This window comes from Prunus mume, linkage group LG2 (genome assembly GCF_029339155.1).
Source record: "Prunus mume cultivar Tortuosa linkage group LG2, ASM2933915v1, whole genome shotgun sequence".
Classification (NCBI taxonomy): domain Eukaryota; kingdom Viridiplantae; phylum Streptophyta; class Magnoliopsida; order Rosales; family Rosaceae; genus Prunus; species Prunus mume.
The window spans coordinates 29,633,574-29,652,325 of NC_142699.1; the positions used below are offsets into that span (position 1 = coordinate 29,633,574).

Here is an 18,752-nt window from a genome sequence, read left to right on the forward strand (position 1 = left end):
AGATCGCGATACTATCTATAATATCGCGATCTATTGTGATGTGAACTTTAAATAAAAAGCATTATTCACTTGAAGTCACACACACAGAGGATGAAACCCTGCCCCCTTCTAGGTTCTGAGCTACTTAACCACAACGGCAGTCATCGCTTTTTGATTACTGACTATGAACTCTGGTATTTATAAGTGTTCGAACCTGTTTTGCAAAATAAAAATTAATTAGTTAGTGTTCTATATTGTTCGTCAAATATTTCATTACTTGATGTCATTCATATCTGTCCTATTTAATCCATTTCATGTTATTGCTTCTTTAATTCGAAGGTTCATTATAAGTACTGAAATTACTATCCCTTCAAATTGTTGCATCTTTACTTAAATGAACACCCTCCTTTTTTTTATTTCGTATTTAATTCTTTCTTTCATAACTGTATTTTTGTTCCACGTAAACATTTGCATGTATGTATACTGTCCGTGGTTTGTATGGAATCGATATCTTCCTGATATTTCCACGGATATTTCCGTGCTTCAGAACCACCAATCTTTCCTAAATCCGCCATCTTTATGACCTGTGCTACAGTACCTCTTTACCATTACTCATATGGACAAGCTATATTTTATGGTGCCAATCAATAAAGCATCAATAAAACAATATGAGACAATACAATAGTAATACAAGAACAATAAAACAATAATATAAGTACTCTACGATTCCAATATGAGACAATAATATAGCAATACACGTACAATATAAATAGTTTACGCTTCCAATATGAGAGCAATAAATATACAATAAGCACACATACAGTACGCAGCACATTACATTTATACAAACTTACTAATTTGCCACTCAACCGTGAGAATAAGAGGAAGGCGTAAACAAGGCACCACATTCATACAAAATCCATTTCGTGTCCACAAAATGCTTTGAACCCGTACTTACCCTGACCCAGGTACACAGACCCTACCAAAATCGAAATGGTTACAGGTCCATCATTAGATCCATGTCCTTGGTCTTCTTCCTCGCTGCATGCACAAGGCTATGATCAGCCATTCCTTGGCCACACCTATTCAGACCTGCCAGACACCTGCAACATCTATTTGGCTCCAATTGTAGTCTGGTGAGATTATGGAAGCATAATCTCGGAACATCTCGAACCCATTGTTAAAAGATTCAACCATTTCATGGTTAAATTCTTTAGATTCAGTGAATTTTTGCACAGCATCTTTCTTTGTTTCTTCCAATTTGACCTTCAACCAGTCTAACTTTGCCCTCCGACTTTTGGCTTTCATTGTTTGCTTCACTTCTCTAGCATATGCTTTGTTCAGCTTGTTCGTCAAGTTTCCCATCACCTGGCCATGAATATCACATTTCGTTTCCCACCAATCTGTAGCACACAAATATTGGAGGTCCTGTTTCACTTCAGCAATTTTGTCTAGTGGATCATTGTTGTCAACCTCACTTCCGGATAGCGTGGGATCGTTATTTGGAGTCAGTGGAGATGAAAAGGACATGCCATGGCTGGTCTCGGGTAACTGCCATGGTCGTTTGGAGGGATTATGTCGACATCTTCAACTATGGATGAGGAAATTGCACACATGCACCGTGCAAAATAGTTAACATTAGGTTCAGTCTGCAGTTTTTTTTTCTTCGTAACCAACAATAGGGTGAGCTTTAGTATAGCTTTGATCTCTGCTATATATGGAAGGAGGTTTGATATGGAATTCAATGAGTACGTTAAACCCTCTTATATAGAGGAAGTTGTGTGTTTTGTATTTATTTCAAATTGGTCATTACAGGTTAGTCTGCACCCTGTCCTCCTCTCCCTCAGTGAGAGCATTGTAATATGCCCATTACACCTTACCAAATACGAATAAAGGTATGTCAATGGTGGAATAATCGGCCGTACAAATATACACACCTAAACAACTGTGAATACACAATAAACACAACCTTACTAAAAAACTGTATACTATCTTAATATTCAAGGTCCTGACATAGGAATACTACAAATGACGACCAAGTTCCCTAATTATCAATTTACGAAATATACAGAAATGTTTATAAATTATTAAGTATTCCCTACAAATGACGAGAATATATTTTGTCCATATGAGAAACTTAAATAACACGAAAACAATCATATACAGTACCAACCCACATTTCAAGGCGAAGTTAAAGTCAAGTGGGCGGAATACACATGAACTTATTTGCAAATATCAAAATTCACAATTCGGAATTTACCGATATATTCAAAAATGGAACTCATATACATCAGTTATTTGGAAGACAGCAACAAAGATATTGGAAACACATATACATTCATGGTCCTTTTTTTGTAAACCTCTGCATTTGTACATTGTCAAATATACGTACTCATCAATTTGGGACATTTTGTACTTTTGGGACATTTGTACTTTTGGTACACGAGGGAAATTGGTCAAAGAGGACAAAAGGAATAAAATTAAGTTACAACAAAGGTCCCATACAACAAACACCAACCAATAACCTAATTACACAAACCCCAAGTGTAACGTGTTAGCCAACAGTTGGAGCCAACCACTCCCACCAAAAATTGGAGCCAACAACTCCCACCAATAAATCCCGCTAGTTGCTGACTGTCATTTACTCCTGCTCATTATTACCTCCCACTATTTAATTGTAACCCAGCTGGATCCACCCAACATTTCCATCACATTTACTCCGTCAAACCCCCCTGCTTGTGCAACAATTTCACCCACATCACAATTACTTCTAGTTTGGACAAACTAATGCCCACACCAACCCGCAGTAAATACCCAACACCCATGGAACGAAACCCCACACCAAACCCAACCCTTGCCATTACTGAAGGAGGGGACAATGAAACACCTGCCAAATCACAGAAGACACAAGTGGGTCCATGGACTGCAGCAATGTCGAGCCAATACCATGTTCTGGAAAAATCTACATGCAGACATAGTGTTAAAAATTAAAGAGGGCCAAGCTAGGTGGGGTATCATAAAAAACCGCACAATTCGGGCGCGTTATGAAGCCCAGATGCATCTCCTACATATAAAGGTTGTCGAGCTAAAATCGAAAATGCCCATGCCACTGCAGTTATTGTATTCAAGGAATCTGAAATGGGTCAGCTGAAGCAAAAACAACTGCAATCTGGTTTCGAACTATTTAGGAAGTTTGCAAAAATTGTGGATGCAGAAGGAAAGTGGGACATCACTGTGGAAGGGGTCATGAATTTAATGGGTCGCGGTCGCCGCATTTGAAGGGTATGCAACTCGAAATGTGTCCACAGACAGAAGGTATGACTTGTAATATGACCATGTCAATGGTTGTGGACAAACTTTGTACAGTGGCAGTATGACTTGGCCTCTTTTTGTATTATGTGCGGATGAGGTGCCCTATTTATGTATTTATTTTGTATTAGGTAAGTTTGAGGGGGCCTCTTTTTTAGATATGTATAATGTAATCTTCAGGTGCCATCTTTGTTAACATTGTATTAAGTAAGTTTGTGGTCACCTTTTGTGTTGTTTTGTTTTTTTAATATTTTGTTTTATGTAAGTTCACGCTGGGATGTTATTTTATTTTGTATTATGCCAGTTTGAGGAGGCCTTTGTATTCTGATTGTTCTTGTTGCCTTCTTTGTATCAAGTATGCTGGAAGTTTTAAAACTCCCGTTAATGTAATTTGGATGCATTCATTTCTGATCCGAATTATAACGTAATTACCTTCCACATAGTTCAACTTTGTACACTTGTAAATGACATTGCAAAACCAATCCGGAAGATAGTATAAAACAAACAATTTAGAATAGCAGTACCAACCGAAAATAATGCACAGGTTACATTGCAATGCCAATATACGTGCAATATCATGCATTAGAAAACCAATAAAGAGCATTAGAAAATCAATAAAGTGGCAATAGCAGACCAATATAGTTGCATTATAACACCAATACGTCCGTAATAAACCAATATACACGCAATGAAGAATTAACATGTACTGTATTTCCAAGTGTATACCATGCCGTATGTGGATTCCAAAATAAGGGTACGAATAACATTCCAATTGGATTAGGCCCTGACTGTTGCCTATGGTAAAGTTTGATATTTTGTATAAAAACCACCCCATAAACTCTAGGTTTCATCTTGGTGCGCTCACACGGTTTTAATATCAAAATTGTGCACATGCAAGTGAAACCCATTGACTACAAGATGAGCCTCTTGACCTCTCCAAATAGCGCACAAGTTGAACAACAATTCATACAGAGAAAACAAGGATATGAGTAGAAGGAGCCTCCGTAGCGGTGCGGCTGAGTCAGTGAGGTCTCCATGCCACTCTCAAGAGTCGCCTTCAAGGTCTCGGTGGGAAATGGAAGATGCGAGTTCAGTATGTTCACGGCTGTGCTACTGTGGGAACGTTGTCAAAACGCATACATCCTAGACGGTTTCTCATCCTGGAAGGAGGTTTCAAGTATGTGCAAGGGTAAGTTTATTTCTTTGTAAGTTTGACCTGAGATTTGGCATTTTCGTGGATTCCAATTGTGATGCTGCGCCTCTTTGTAACGAAAATATTGTTTCCGTTTATGCAGACGAATGGATGTACATTTTGGGAATGGGCTGACCCAGAGATGTGTGACAGATCGAAGCACATAATTCCAGGCTTGCTTAGGAAAATAAACCGCTTGGAACAAGAAAGAAACGCTAGAAAAGGGAAGATGAAAAACCCATGGTTTTGGGTCTCTGTTTTCATGTTTGGAATGGTCATTTATTTGTTGTTTTCCAAATGTAATAGGAGGTTTGTTCATCTACAGTTGGCAAGTTAAAGGTGGTTAGGTTATGGATGTAATGGAAGAGGTTTGATGAAGATGGTGTTAATACTTTGTTCTATACTATAATTGAGCATTTTATTGGAACCCCTACTCATACTAATGCTAGAATACATGATCAACTCAGTAATCTGAGATGTTCTAAGCTTGTCTGATTTTAGATGGTATACAGATATTTTCATTTCTAGAGTCATGATTTGTGAAGATAGTAATCAACCGTTTTGGAAAGAAAAATTCATTACCGCTCTTCCAAACTTATTCGGCCATAAAATAAGAACTGAGTTCAGCAATGAGCAAGGTCAAATTGATTGGAATAATTCAGCCAAGTTGGTATAAAAATGTGGGTACATATGAAAATTGGTCGACAAATACAATCTGAGCAAAAATCTGCTAAATATGAGTTAGGAAACTTCTGTAAACAATATGGTCTTACGTCAGTACCTCAGTCTAGGAAAAATAAGTCCAATTACCCGAGTCACATTAGGAAAAGTCGTCATTACTCAGGAAGAAAACAAGCCTTTGAACAGAATAAAGATAATCATGAGTTCTATAGGAAAAAGAAAGTTTACCCTAAGAAAAATTGGACCAAAGCACCGAAAAATAGTCGCTTTAAGAAAAGTGAAGACAATAGCAAAGTTCAATGTTAAAAATGTCAGAAGTTCGGACATTATGCCTCTGAGTGCATAAGCCAAAGATACTATGAAACAGTTGAAAATCACGGATGAGGAAAAAGAGAATTTCATTATAGTTTTAGAGTTGCGAGGCTCTGAAACAAGTGAGATAGAAACACTAGTCGACAATTTTGGCAGTGTTAGAGTTTATGAGAAATTATGATTCTTTGCTATGTTAATAAAATATTAAGCATCTTTCTTCATAATTTTGTCTTCTGGCAATATACGTTTTTCTTAATTGAAAATAGGTCCCTCTATAGTTGAGGTGTTGGTAGTCAGTTTATGTGACTTCTGATCTCATGAGTTTGATAAGAGTAGAAATTGCCCTGCTTTACTAATGCCGGTTACGAGAGGCTAATCCTACAGACCAAAGAAATGCAATTTGAGGTTTAGCAGGATTTAATTTTGAATCTGGTTATTTCTGCTAAATCCTTTGATTGGATTTTCAATGCAATTAGTCGTGGCAGATGACGGAGCTTGCAGAAGCCATTTCGCTTCTCTGTCAACCCAAGTTTCGATTTGTTTTCTTCGGTTTCGGCTTCTTCGTCCTCCTTGTTCGGCCCGAAAAAGACCCCGCCTAGGAGGCCGCCCAGCCGCCTAGCGCTCGCCTAGCCGCCCGCCTAGGCGATTTTTCGAAAACAGAGACTGACTGAAAGTCTGAGAACCGAAATTGAAAAAGTTTAGCTGCAAATTTAAGCTTGAGATTGAGATTGGGAAGACGAAGCAAGCACAAGTCAGGTCCATAGAAGAAGAGATCATTAGACTCTTAATTCATCTGATTCCATTTGCTGACTTGGTGTCTGTCTTCAGTGGAAGGAAATGATGAAGCTATCCTATCATGGAGTTTCTGCGGTCTTGCCAATAACAAGATTCGGTTTTTAGGCCCCAATCTCAAATTCTGACTATTTATTTCCGGTTTGGTTAAGCAATAGATAAATCTTTATGCATTCTGTATTCATCCATTGATGGTTCTTCCTGTAGGTTAGTATCATATACTTGTGAAGGGGTGGTGACTACATGTTTATATGAAAAAAATAAAAAAATAAAAAAATAAATCATGGTGAATCATTGAGTGGCCTCATCCCATTTTGGGTGCCTTGTGTTTTTAATCCCAAAGTGGAGTGAAAAAGCCAAATAGTTCCTCAAAGAGGCCTTGGTATGGGGTAGCCTCCCCGCTCCCTAAACACATGCTAGTTCTTTCACTTCATACACTGCACGGTGAGTCTTGTTTATGGCAAGGGGGTGCAGCTCGTTCTGGTGAATTTGGATGTAAGTATCTGACAATGATCTCAACTCCTTCCCATCTGGAATCTGCAACAATTTGCTTCTCTATTTTTCCCACCCAGCAGCACCCCACACAAAAATCTGCAGGGCCGAAACGACATCGATCGTTAAATAACAGAAGTCACATTAGAGTAGACGCCTTGTCTGAAAGTAATATTGTAGTATCCAATATGCATCAGCACTAGAATAAACTAGTACATTCAGAGTGTTTGAGAAGGCAAGGGTGACTCTTTTGGTGTGACCCTCAAGCTTCCTTGTAACCTGCAAAATATATAAATGAAGACAATGCTTAACTTTTCGGGTTTGCTTCATCACAACGTCAAGCATGATTTTTTTTTTTTTTTTTACAAGAATAAACAAACTACCTCGTCTGAGTGGAGATTGTATATTACAATGGTGGAATTGTTCATGCCAATAGCAACTATACTGTCATCTCAGGGGTGAAAAGCAAGACATGTTGCCGCAGGTGGCGGTGGCATGACTTTCTTCATCGTCGGCGTTTTTACGCAACAGATTTTGACGAGTACAATGAGTTAGATCATGAGAAATTTGCAAACAGAACCTAAGCATATTGACAAACAAGATTTGGGAAGTTTTGGCTGGTAAAAGAAAATTTCAAGAATACTATTTGTGTTGGGTTTACCTTAAATGTTGTGATGTCAAAAACGGAGAGCATCCCTCCTGTTGCTGACATGAGATATGAATCATTCTTGGACAAATCAAAGCATGACATAGAGTCTTCAGGGTCGGTGCTGGGAAGGTCATTGTTCATCAGCTCTAACCTCCTTGGTTTCCATAAATTAGGGTGAACCTTGGCAGTTGCCTACATTCAATCAATATCATCATAATCAAACGACCAACTGTCGCTCCGATTTCAATTTCGAAAGGAAAGAGAGGAGAAATCTAATAGGAAAGAATTATAAACCATGTCATTATTTACCACTCAACTAGAATTAAGGTCCCTGTGGCCATTTCCAGAGAAAATGAATGCCATTAGATGCTAACACCGAAATAGCATCACCTACAGAGAAAATAAATAGTATAGCCGTTCGGCTATACTGTTTATTTATAAAATAATAATAATATAAATAATATTAAAAAATGAAAAAAAAACCCGCCTAGCCCTCCTAGGCGGCCGATTTTTCAAAAACTTGAATGGCGTTTTTTCTTTCTGATTTCTTTTTTCCTGGTGGGTCTTGCATCTCCGCAAATACATTTTTGTCAATTCTCCGTAATGTAATCTGGGTGAAATGCAGCTGTTGGATCCATAGGATGGGCAAAAAGAGTAAATCAAAAACTCCCAGAGAGATGCAAGATAATACAGCTGCTGTAGATGAGGAAGAACCCTCTTCGGCCAATAAATTGCTGAATCATTGGTTGCGATTCAGTTCAGGTTTACCATGCATATATTTTGGTTTTAATTTATGTTTCAATTACTAGGCATATGAAGCCTCATCTGATCCTACTTTCTGCAACAGGAACACTTGGAGAGCAATGAGGGTGATCCTGAGCTACTTGTTTACACTCCGTGAGTATCCACTTTTGTTGTTTTATGTGTTATCTTCACGACAGGAGTTAAAGAATGCATGAACATGAAATGGATGGGGACAGGGAGATCCATTGGTTGAGTACTTACCCATTTTTCCATATTTTCATTCAATTTCAATGCTACCATGTCTTGTTAGATCTCCATAGTCCGATCTGTATCAGTTTGAGTATGGGATTCAACCTTAGTAGCATCTCCAGGTTCACCTAAAACAAATATAACACTTGATTTGTGTGTCATTTATAATTATCTTTTGTTCTTGTGCTCATCTGCTATATCTAATGTTAAACATAGCTGCACTTATTTCTGAAATACTTGTGATGCATCTTGAGAAATTTTATTAAAGCCTACCATTCTAAGACCAAGTTATCGCCGATGTACGTTTTCTCTATGCGAAGGAGAATTTGCAGGGCTTACAAAACACCACAGCACAATGATGTGCCATGCTCAGTTTTGTTTTGGCGAGGATGGTAGAGTGCCCATTTGAAAAGTTTGACACCACACAGGTTCCTTATGCAACAACACATATAAAAGTGAATCAGGAGATGATTGCAGGTCAAAGCCAAAAAGGTGGCAGGCCTCTCGTCTCTGTTTTACATTTATGATGTCGCAACTACCGGAAGGTCATTCCTTAAGGAAAACCTCCTAGAGATAGTGTGACCACTTGAAGAATACTTAGCTTGCAGAATTTTCAAAAAGAACCTTATCTTTCTTGAAATCAATTGTCAAATATGCAGGCTCTTTTTGAGCATTTGCAATGCAAGGCAAAGTAAAAATTGATACACAATTTGCATAGGTTAGTATCATATACTTGCGAAGGGGTGGTGACTACATCTTTATATGAATATATATATATATATATATATATATCATGGTGAATCATTGGGTGGCCTGATCCCTTTTTGGGTGCCTTGTGTTTTTAATCCCAAAGTGAAGAGTTAAAAAGCCAAATAGTTCCTCAAAGATGCCTTGGTATGGGGTAGCCTCCCCTCTCCCTAAACACATGATAGTTCCTTCACTGCATACACTGCAAGGTGAGTCTTGTTTATGGCAAGGAGGTGCAGCTCATTCTGGTGAATTTGGATGTAAGTATCTGACAATGATCTCAACTCCTTCCCATTTGGAATCTGCAACAATTTGCTTCTCTGTTTTTCCCTACCCAGCAGCACCCCACGCAAAAATCTGCAGGGCCAAAATGACATCAATTGGTGGAATGTGTGCAGGTGTTCTGGCCTTGTGACTTAGAGTTTACCAGTAAATTTATTGGACAGCAAACACACGAACCCAGAGCTGATTGGCAAGTGGAAAAATTTGGAGGTGTTATCATTGGGTTCTTGCTTAAATTTGGCGAAAATACTTCCAATTATACAAATGCATTGCAAGAATTTTTATGGTTTAGATTTGTCCAAAGGCTCTGTTCATGGGCGTGAGGCATTGTCAATTGTGAAGTTGGTGCCCAAAAATGATATGACAAATTTGTATATTTAAAACATATAGCCGACCGGCTTTACTTTCTAAAGACATTTGGATATTTAACAGTATAGCCATTCGGCTATACCCTTTAAATATTAATATATTCGAATATTTTAAGACTATGACCGGTATTTTAAGAGTATAGCCGAACGGCTATACTCTTTAAATATTTTCGAGAAAAACACGAAGCTTGCACTAGCAGACGACGGAGCTTGCGGAAGCCATTTCGCTTCTCTATCAACTCGAGCTTCGATTTGTTTTCTTCGGTTTCGGCTGCTTCGTCCTCCTTGTTCGCCCCGAAAAGACCCAACCCGCCCAGGAGGCCCACCCAGCCGCCTAGCGCCCGCCTAGCCGCCTAGCTTCCGCCTAGCCGCCTAGCCGCCCGCCTAGGCCGATTTTTCGAAAACAGAGATTAACTGAAAGTCTGAAACCCGAAATTGAAAAAGTTTAGCTGCAAATTTGAGCTTGAGATTGAGATTGGGAAGCCGAAGCAAGCACAAGTGAGGTCCATAGAAGAAGAGATCATTAGACTCTTAATTCATCTAATTCCATTTGCTGACTTGGTGTCTGTCTTCAGTGGAAGGAAATGATGAAGCTATCCTATCATGGAGTTTCTACGGTCTTGCCAATAACAAGGTTCGGTTTTTAGGCCCCAATCTCAAATTCTGACTATTTATTTCTGGTTTGGTTAAGCAAAAGATTGATTGGTTTGGTTCTTCTTGCTTGAAACTTGATAAATCTTTATGCATTCAATATTCATCCATTCATGGTTCTTCTTGGTTGGACTGCTTTTCATTCTTTGGATATCCAATTTGAAAAAGCGGTGCAGGAGCAGTTGTTCATGCACATCATCTCACATTCCTTGAGGTTCATACTTGTGTTATACCAGGATTGTTCTGTACTTGGCAATTTCACCCCAGAGTACTTCTTAAAGATGTCTCCACTGCAATTCAGTTGGCTCTTTCTCACACAGCTATATGACCAATCCACCAAGTCCCAGTCTTGTTGAAAGGTCGGTATAAATCCTTTCAAGCAGCTACATACTGGGGACTTGTCAATACTACTTGCACCATTTGGACCACATATTCCATATTTGTCACAGATATCAGTCGTTGCTATTAGATAAACGACCCAACCTTGGTTTCCATCACTCCGATGTAGCTCAGCCCAAATCCCAGCCTGAAAAGAGTTGAGCTGTTGAGAAGCTTGCACCATTAAAATCATATGTTGGATTTAAATTATGCATCCCACTAAATTGGATTCCATTCCATGGTGCAGTCCGATATTTTATAACTGAACCCTCCCTCAGAATTAATTCATGGTATCCATAAGGACCAAGTTGATATGCATAATGTCCTTGAGAAGGATCCTGGGGGCTTTTCCAGGGTGTAAGATGCCAATTAAAACATGTGATTTTGTTCCCAACAAGCTTCATACCTGTTATTAATGTATCACCTGGGTAATCAAAACTCTGCCATAAAATATTATCACGGTCATTATGACCATTGCCATCTATCACAACAAGATTTCCGGAATCCAAAAGCTGTGCCACTGGATTCTTTGCAGAACTTGATGTGTTGGAAGACCTGTAGTGTTCTTATGCTCGACAGGGACAAGAATTCCAGGGCTTCTCAACTTGAGTACACCTGATGAACCAGTGAGGGGTGTGTTTCTTTTAGTCTGCACTATATATGGAGAGTCTGACTCTGATTAGAAGATAATTGTATTAATTTGGTAAGGCTTTGTCTCACCTTAAAAGATTTCACAATTAGCAGCATTGGCAATACTTGATTATAAAGTAGAAACCCTACAGTATACAGTTAAGTTGAGTAGCTGGGAAGACAATTAGTAAGCTTTCAATGCTAAAGTTGAATAGTGGGGAGACAAATTACTATAATTTGACACACATTTCTTACTTTTTTTCAATTCTAACATCATGCCATCTATATCGCAATAGGCCATTGTAGTTAAATTTTCAAATAACCAAGTTGCTCTCTATATCCTATTGGAAACTGAAGGGTAGAAGACTAGAAAACAACTCACCATCTATCTGGTGCTGCTTCTTTCATTAGAAAAAACAGAGCTACACCCAAGAGGAGCCCAGGAGATGACACAATACTGCGTACTATGATTCTACTTTCTTCACATTCAGAAAGAAAAAAAAAAACTTCTGTAATGTCTATCATCCATTGATCTTAACAGACGAATTTTGACAGTAGAGTTTGATAATTGTGTCCAAATCCAAAATTATAGAGTAACAACCTTTGGGTTTGATATGTTCTGACTTTATTTGTTGTACATGATCATGAAGAGATGGATAACTCCCAATTGACTATTCCATATCCAATGACGTTTCTTTTTTTCTCTCTTGTTTTCTTTAAAATTTGCATTAACACACTGACTTTTGAGATTAAAAATGACTCCATACCTAGTTCTGATGCTGCCATTCTAAAATAAATATCTTGCCCATTTTCAGTGAAATTTCTTACATCAATCAGCTCACTAAACCACAGCAGGCACCACTTCCTCCATCCCTGGTATCCAAGTTTGCAAAAGCTGTGCAGGAGCAGTTCTTCTTGCACAACATCTCACATTCCTTGAGTTCCATACTTCTGTTAAACCCAGATACATCATTTGCAGAAGATCCATCATTTGCAGTCTGTTTTGTTCACTCTTAAGGTTTGTTACCCGTTTCAGCTTTCAAGTATATGCCAAATTGAAAGCAAGTATATAATATTTGGTTGCATTTGTATGTCACAGAGAGACTCATTGGCTACTGATGAGAGGCTTAATGCTCTAGAAGAAGAGGTTCACATCTTTTTCAATTTATTTTTTGCAATTTTCAATTCAATGAAAAAGTAGCAGAAATGGGCTTTGCAATGCTTGGAATGGTCATTTATTTGTTGTTTTCCAAATGTAACAGGAGGTTTGTTCATCTACAGTTGGCAAGTTAAAGGTGGTTAGGTTATGGATGTAATGGAAGAGGTTTGATGAAGATGGTGTTAATACTTTGTTCTATACTATAATTGAGCATTTTATTGGAACCCCTACTCATATTAATGCTAGAATACATGATCAACTCAGTAATCTGAGATGTTCTAAGCTGTCTGATTTTAGATGGTATACAGATATTTTCATTTCTAGAGTCATGATTTGTGATAGTAATCAACCGTTTTGGAAAGAAAAATTCATTACCGCTCTTCCAAACTTATTCGGCCATAAAATAAGAACTGAGTTCTGCAATGAGCAAGGTCAAATTGATTGGAATAATTTAAGCAAGTTGGTATAAAAATGTGGGTACATATGAAAATTGGTCGACAAATACAATCTGAGCAAAAATCTGCTAAATATGAGTTAGGAAACTTCTGTAAACAATATGGTCTTACGTCAGTACCTCCGTTTAGGAAAAATAAGTCCAATTACCCGAGTCACATTAGGAAAAGTCGTCATTACTCAGGAAGAAAACAAGCCTTTGAACGGAATAAAGATAATCATGAGTTCTATAGGAAAAAGAAAGTTTACCCTAAGAAAAATTGGACCTAAGCACCGAAAAATAGTCGCTTTAAGAAAAGTGAAGACAATAGCAAAGTTCAATGTTAAAAATGTCAGCAGTTCAAACATTATGCCTCTGAGTGCATAAGCCAAAGATACTATGAAACAGTTGAAAATCACGGATGAGGAAAAATAGAATTTAATTATAGTTTTAGAGTTGCGAGACTCTAAAACAAGTGAGATAGAAACACTAGTCGACAATTCTGAGTCAGAACCCTACCAGTCCTCTGATTCCCAGTCTAGTTCAGCTCGAGTCCAATTTGGTTTCCAAGATAACTGTTGTAATTCAAAATCACTTAGAGTCCTTACTAAGCAAGAAGAGCAAGAAAAGTTATTTATAGAATTAATAAGTAAAGTATCAAATCCTGAGCTCAAATCGGAGTACGTCAAGAAACTAAGAAAACTCATCAGCCAAGAAAGTCTTAGTCCGTCAACTATCCCTAATAAAATAATTCTAAATACAACAGTAGAAAAGTTTAGCAAGAGAAAAGAAGTCACCCTTCAACACCTACAATCTGAGATAAAATTAGTCAACAAGGAAATCATTGAGTTAAAGCAAATGAGTCATAAACTTGAAACTGAGAATTATGAAATCAAACAGAATTTAATTACTCTTCTACAAAAGGATGATTCTGCGTCTAATAGTTAGTCTGAAAGTCCAACCAATTTTGAAGATGAGCCATCTAATAAAGATCAAGCCCTGAAATTAGTAAAACAAGTGATTTTAGAAAGTGGTATTCTAAAGTCAAGATAGTTGTCAAAATTTATAAGTTTCACACAGTCGCACTTTTTGAATCAGGAGCCGACCTTAACTGTATTCAAGAAGGTCTTATCTCGACTAAGTATTATAAGACATCCACATAGTCATTAAGTACTGCGTCGGGAAAAGCCTTACAATTCAATTATGAGATTCCAAAAGCTAAAAGTCAAAATAAAATCTGTTTTAAAACTGCCTTTGTTTTAGTAAAAAATACATCACCGATGAAGTAATATTAGGATTACCCTTGATAGGTTTATTATATCCGCTCCAGGTTGAACATGATGGTGTTAGTTCTATTAAAAAATTTAAAAAAATATATTATTAAAAAATATGAACATGATGGTTTTAAACTGCCTTTGTTTTAGTAAAAATATCCGCTCCACGTTAAATAATATTTAAAAATTTATAAAAAAAAACCCGCCTAGCCCTCCTAGGCGGCCGATTTTTCAAAAACTTGAATGGCGTTTTTTTTTTTCTGATTTCTTTCCTGGCGGTCTGGCATCTCTGCAAATACATTTTTGTCAATTCTCCGTAATGTAATCTGGGTGAAATGCAGCTTTTGGATCCATAGGATGGGCAAAAAGAGTAAATCAAAAACTCCCAGAGAGATGCAAGATAATACAGCTGCTGTAGATGAGGAAGAACCCTCATCTTCGGCCAATAAATTGCTGAATCATTGGTTGCGATTCAGTTCAGGTTTACCATGCATATATTTTGGTTTTAATTTATGTTTCAATTACTAGGCATATGAAGCCTCATCTGATCCTACTTTCTGCAACAGGAACACTTGGAGAGCAATGAGGGTGATCCTGAGCTACTTGTTTACACTCCGTGAGTATCCACTTTTGTTGTTTTATGTGTTATCTTCACGACAGGAGTTAAAGAATGCATGAACATGAAATGGATGGGGACAGGGAGATCCATTGGTTGAGTACTTACCCATTTTTCCATATTTTCATTCAATTTCAATGCTACCATGTCTTGTTAGATCTCCATAGTCCGATCTGTATCAGTTTGAGTATGGGATTCAACCTTAGTAGCATCTCCAGGTTCACATAAAACAAATATAACACTTGATTTGTGTGTCATTTATAATTATCTTTTGTTCTTGTGCTCATCTGCTATATCTGATGTTAAACATAGCTGCACTTATTTCTGAAATACTTGTGATGCATCTTGAGAAATTTTATTAAAGCCTACCATTCTAAGACCAAGTTATCGCTGATGTCGTTACTTTATCAATAGCATTTCAATTATTGGTGGTGCTGATGGATCAAGTCCTTCCAAGATGAGGGCGTAAGTTCGAACTTTAATATTTTCTTTTAGCTCCTTCATTTTAGGACCTACCTGATTGGAACAATGAGATTGTCTGTGTTCATGAGTTTATTTCAGTGGCATAGTTCTTGAAGAAGGTATGCATTCATCTGTGAAAGACATGTAGAGAAGCATTTTGTATTTGATACAGCACATAGGATTTTAGGACATGGCATGCTTTTGCTTATGCTTTCAAATTTTCTTTGTGTTTATTTTTTAAAGCAATCTGTATTCTGTGTGTTGATTGTAGTTGTGGTGCTTGAAGAAACATAGCCCATATTCAGGGACTATGTTACATGCATTCTCTGTATAAATATTTGGTTCTAGTCAGAGGATGGATGATTCTGGTTTAAGCTAGGGTAATTTTCTCCTGTGTGCAGTCTTGCAAACGTTGATCCTATTGATGTTGCCAGAAGTATTGCAAGGTTAAACCCAGAAACTACCCTCAGTAAGTATTAAGTTTATTTATATCGCTACACATTGACTTTTGTAATCTAAGCTCTGTGGGGTTTCTTATCGTTCATTCATATTCTTTTGATATTTGTAGTTATGGTAGTTTCGAAGACCTTTACAACAGCTGAAACTATGTTGAATGCTCGAACCCTTAGGGAATGGATTTCATCTTCTCTTGGGTTTGTGCAGTGCCAACACTTCTTCAAGTATATGAACAGGTTGTTTCAGTTTAGGATTTGCTTAATAATCTTTGGGTTAATTTAAACAAACGTGAATGAGCTTGGGAGTGGGTGGAATGAATCATATTTGGAATAGCATAGTAATTTTATAATTGAATAATTTAGTAATCAAGATGGTATGATGGAGTGAAGGTTTATTATGTCTTTGTAGTTAAACACTGATTTTGTCAGATAAAATATAAGTTTTAAAAATTCTATTTAGAGAGTCTAGCCGACCGGCTATACATTTAAAAATTTCCATTTATATATTATAGCCGATCGGCTATACTATTGAAATATTCTTGAATACCCCTATACTGTTGAAATATTCTATTTGCAGCGTATAGCCAGTCGGCCATACGTTCGAAATTTCTATTTACAGGATATAGCCGGTCGGCTATACTTGTGAAAATTATATTTAGGGAATATAGCCCGGTGGGTATACTGTTGAAAATTTCTATTTATAAACTATTGCCGCGCACACTGTTGAAATATTCTATACTTTAAAGATATTTCCACATTGCACCAACAACAAAAAATATAAATTTTTATTTTTCCGGATTCGACCTCTCCCAACAAAATTTCTTCATAAGCGGTTTCTTTTTAATAGAAATAATATACTTTGTATCTTTAGGTCTATATATATATATATATATAATCAAATTTCTTTTTATTAATTAAATCATATCTTAGCCTTATTTAATTACTTTCATTAATAATCATGTTTTAATTATTATTTCTTTAGTGAATAATTAGAACTGATTATTTTAATTTACTTTACAAATTATATTACTTAATAAACAATAAAAAAAAATTAAATTTTCATCTTTGATAAAATATTTAAATACTAATTATTCACTAGGTAAATATTAATTAAAACATAACTACTAATTAAAGTAAATAAAAAGGAGAAAAAGCACATTATGATACTTATCGGTATATATACGTTTGAAATTTTTTATTTATGGGGTATATCCGCACTACATGGATGAAAATTTCTATTTATATAGTACAGCCGTGCAGCTTTACGATTGAAATATTCTATTCGTAATATATAGCCGCGCTGCTATACTTTTGAATTATTCTATGCTTTAAAGATATTTCCACATTGCACCAACCATACAAATATGAATTTATATTTGCCGGATTAGACCTCTCCCGACGAAATTTCGTCGGAAGAGGTTTCTTGTAAAACAGGAGCTTAGCTCTTATAAAACCTACGAGGGGGTGAAGTTGGCTATATGATAAAAGCTCACCAATTTAAAAATTACTTAGTGACAAATGACATTCAACACAAATACTGCTTGTGGTGATCAAGTAACCAAGGTAAATGCAATAATGTAAATGACACAGTATTTGTCAACCCAGAAACCCATAAGGGAAAAACTGGGGGACCAAGCCAGGAAAAGATTCAATCCACTCAATTGTAAAGTACAAGAAATATAGGGATATTAGCTCAACTACACACAATAGGCAGCTAACTATCTAACCTTCTAGCAAAGCACCATTTCTTTACTTCACAGCAACGGATTCTTTTCTCGACCTTGCAACAGCACCAAGCATAAGTTGCTCCCGATATGATGTTATGAAGTGAGTTGTGGTTTCATAAAATTCATCTATCTCAATCATACAAATTATTGAACTAGATAAAAGAAACCGTGTACAATTATGAATTAAAACCAAAAGATGTTTGAACTTTGAAACAAGGTTTTAATCATAAATACAATAATGAAACCAAAGCAGTCATTTAATCAAAGTGAGAATAAACTTGGAGTAAGTTTTATGTGTATGCAATCATACTCATAACTCTCAAGACTTCAAGATGACCGAAGTAAGTTTTTGAATGTTTAAAAACTGATATGATGATCTTTCAAAAACATAAACATGGAAGCATAGTAAAGGCTGAGTTTAAAACGTGATGCCAAATGGTTAATATTGCTTCCTCTTCATAAAACTCAGTTGCCTTTCTGCAGAGAACTGAACCACTGTTTTAAGACAGTGGAGATCAATATAATAAACAGATTCAGTCAGGAACTTGGTTTCAAAAAGGATTGACTTGATAAGAGTGCAAGAGGCAGAGGATAATCCTATTTTATATTTTTCAGAAATCAAGTGCAGGAAAGATATTTACAATAAACTATTAATTGATTTCTATATGGACGGATTAAAACAGATATAGAGAGGATTGATACAAAATGAAAACATAAAATGATTTTAAAGTTGTATCAATCCATATGAATGTATGCACAAGGTTCTTACCTGTTCTTCACCGAAGAGATCTTTGGAAATCAGCAACCAATTTAATCTAACCTAGAGACTATCTCAAATATCTAAGGAGATTACAATGGTTTTGTTCCAAAAAAGAGAAGAGCCAAACAAAGCAACAATTACAATCCTTACATTTCTTTTAAAAATAAATATGAACTTAGTATATTTAAGTCAATAGAATTTTTTATATAAAAACTTTATTTTTATTAATTAAGTCATATCTTAGCCTTATTTAATTACTTTCATTAGTAATCATATTTTAATTATTATTTCTTTAGTGAATAATTAGTATTAAATATTTTAATCAACTTCACAAATTATATTACTTCATAAATAGTAATTAATTTTTTTAAAATTTTTCTTTGATAAAATATTTAAATACTAAGTATTCAT

At 36.4% G+C, this 18,752-nt stretch overlaps 1 long non-coding RNA gene across 5 annotated transcripts; it reads left to right on the forward strand.

Annotated features, from left to right (window-relative positions):
* The first annotated feature begins 10,099 nt into the window (after positions 1-10,099).
* On the forward strand, positions 10,100-12,994 carry LOC148920012 (uncharacterized). 5 transcript variants are annotated; one of them, XR_016123722.1, is made up of 5 exons: positions 10,100-10,430; positions 10,624-11,528; positions 12,271-12,473; positions 12,555-12,602; positions 12,718-12,994. It is a non-coding gene; the product is annotated as an uncharacterized LOC148920012 (long non-coding RNA). The 5 variants fall into 5 exon arrangements; XR_016123721.1 differs by having other exon boundaries at positions 10,624-10,806; XR_016123720.1 differs by having other exon boundaries at positions 10,684-11,528.
* Positions 12,995-18,752: the final 5,758 nt, after the last annotated feature.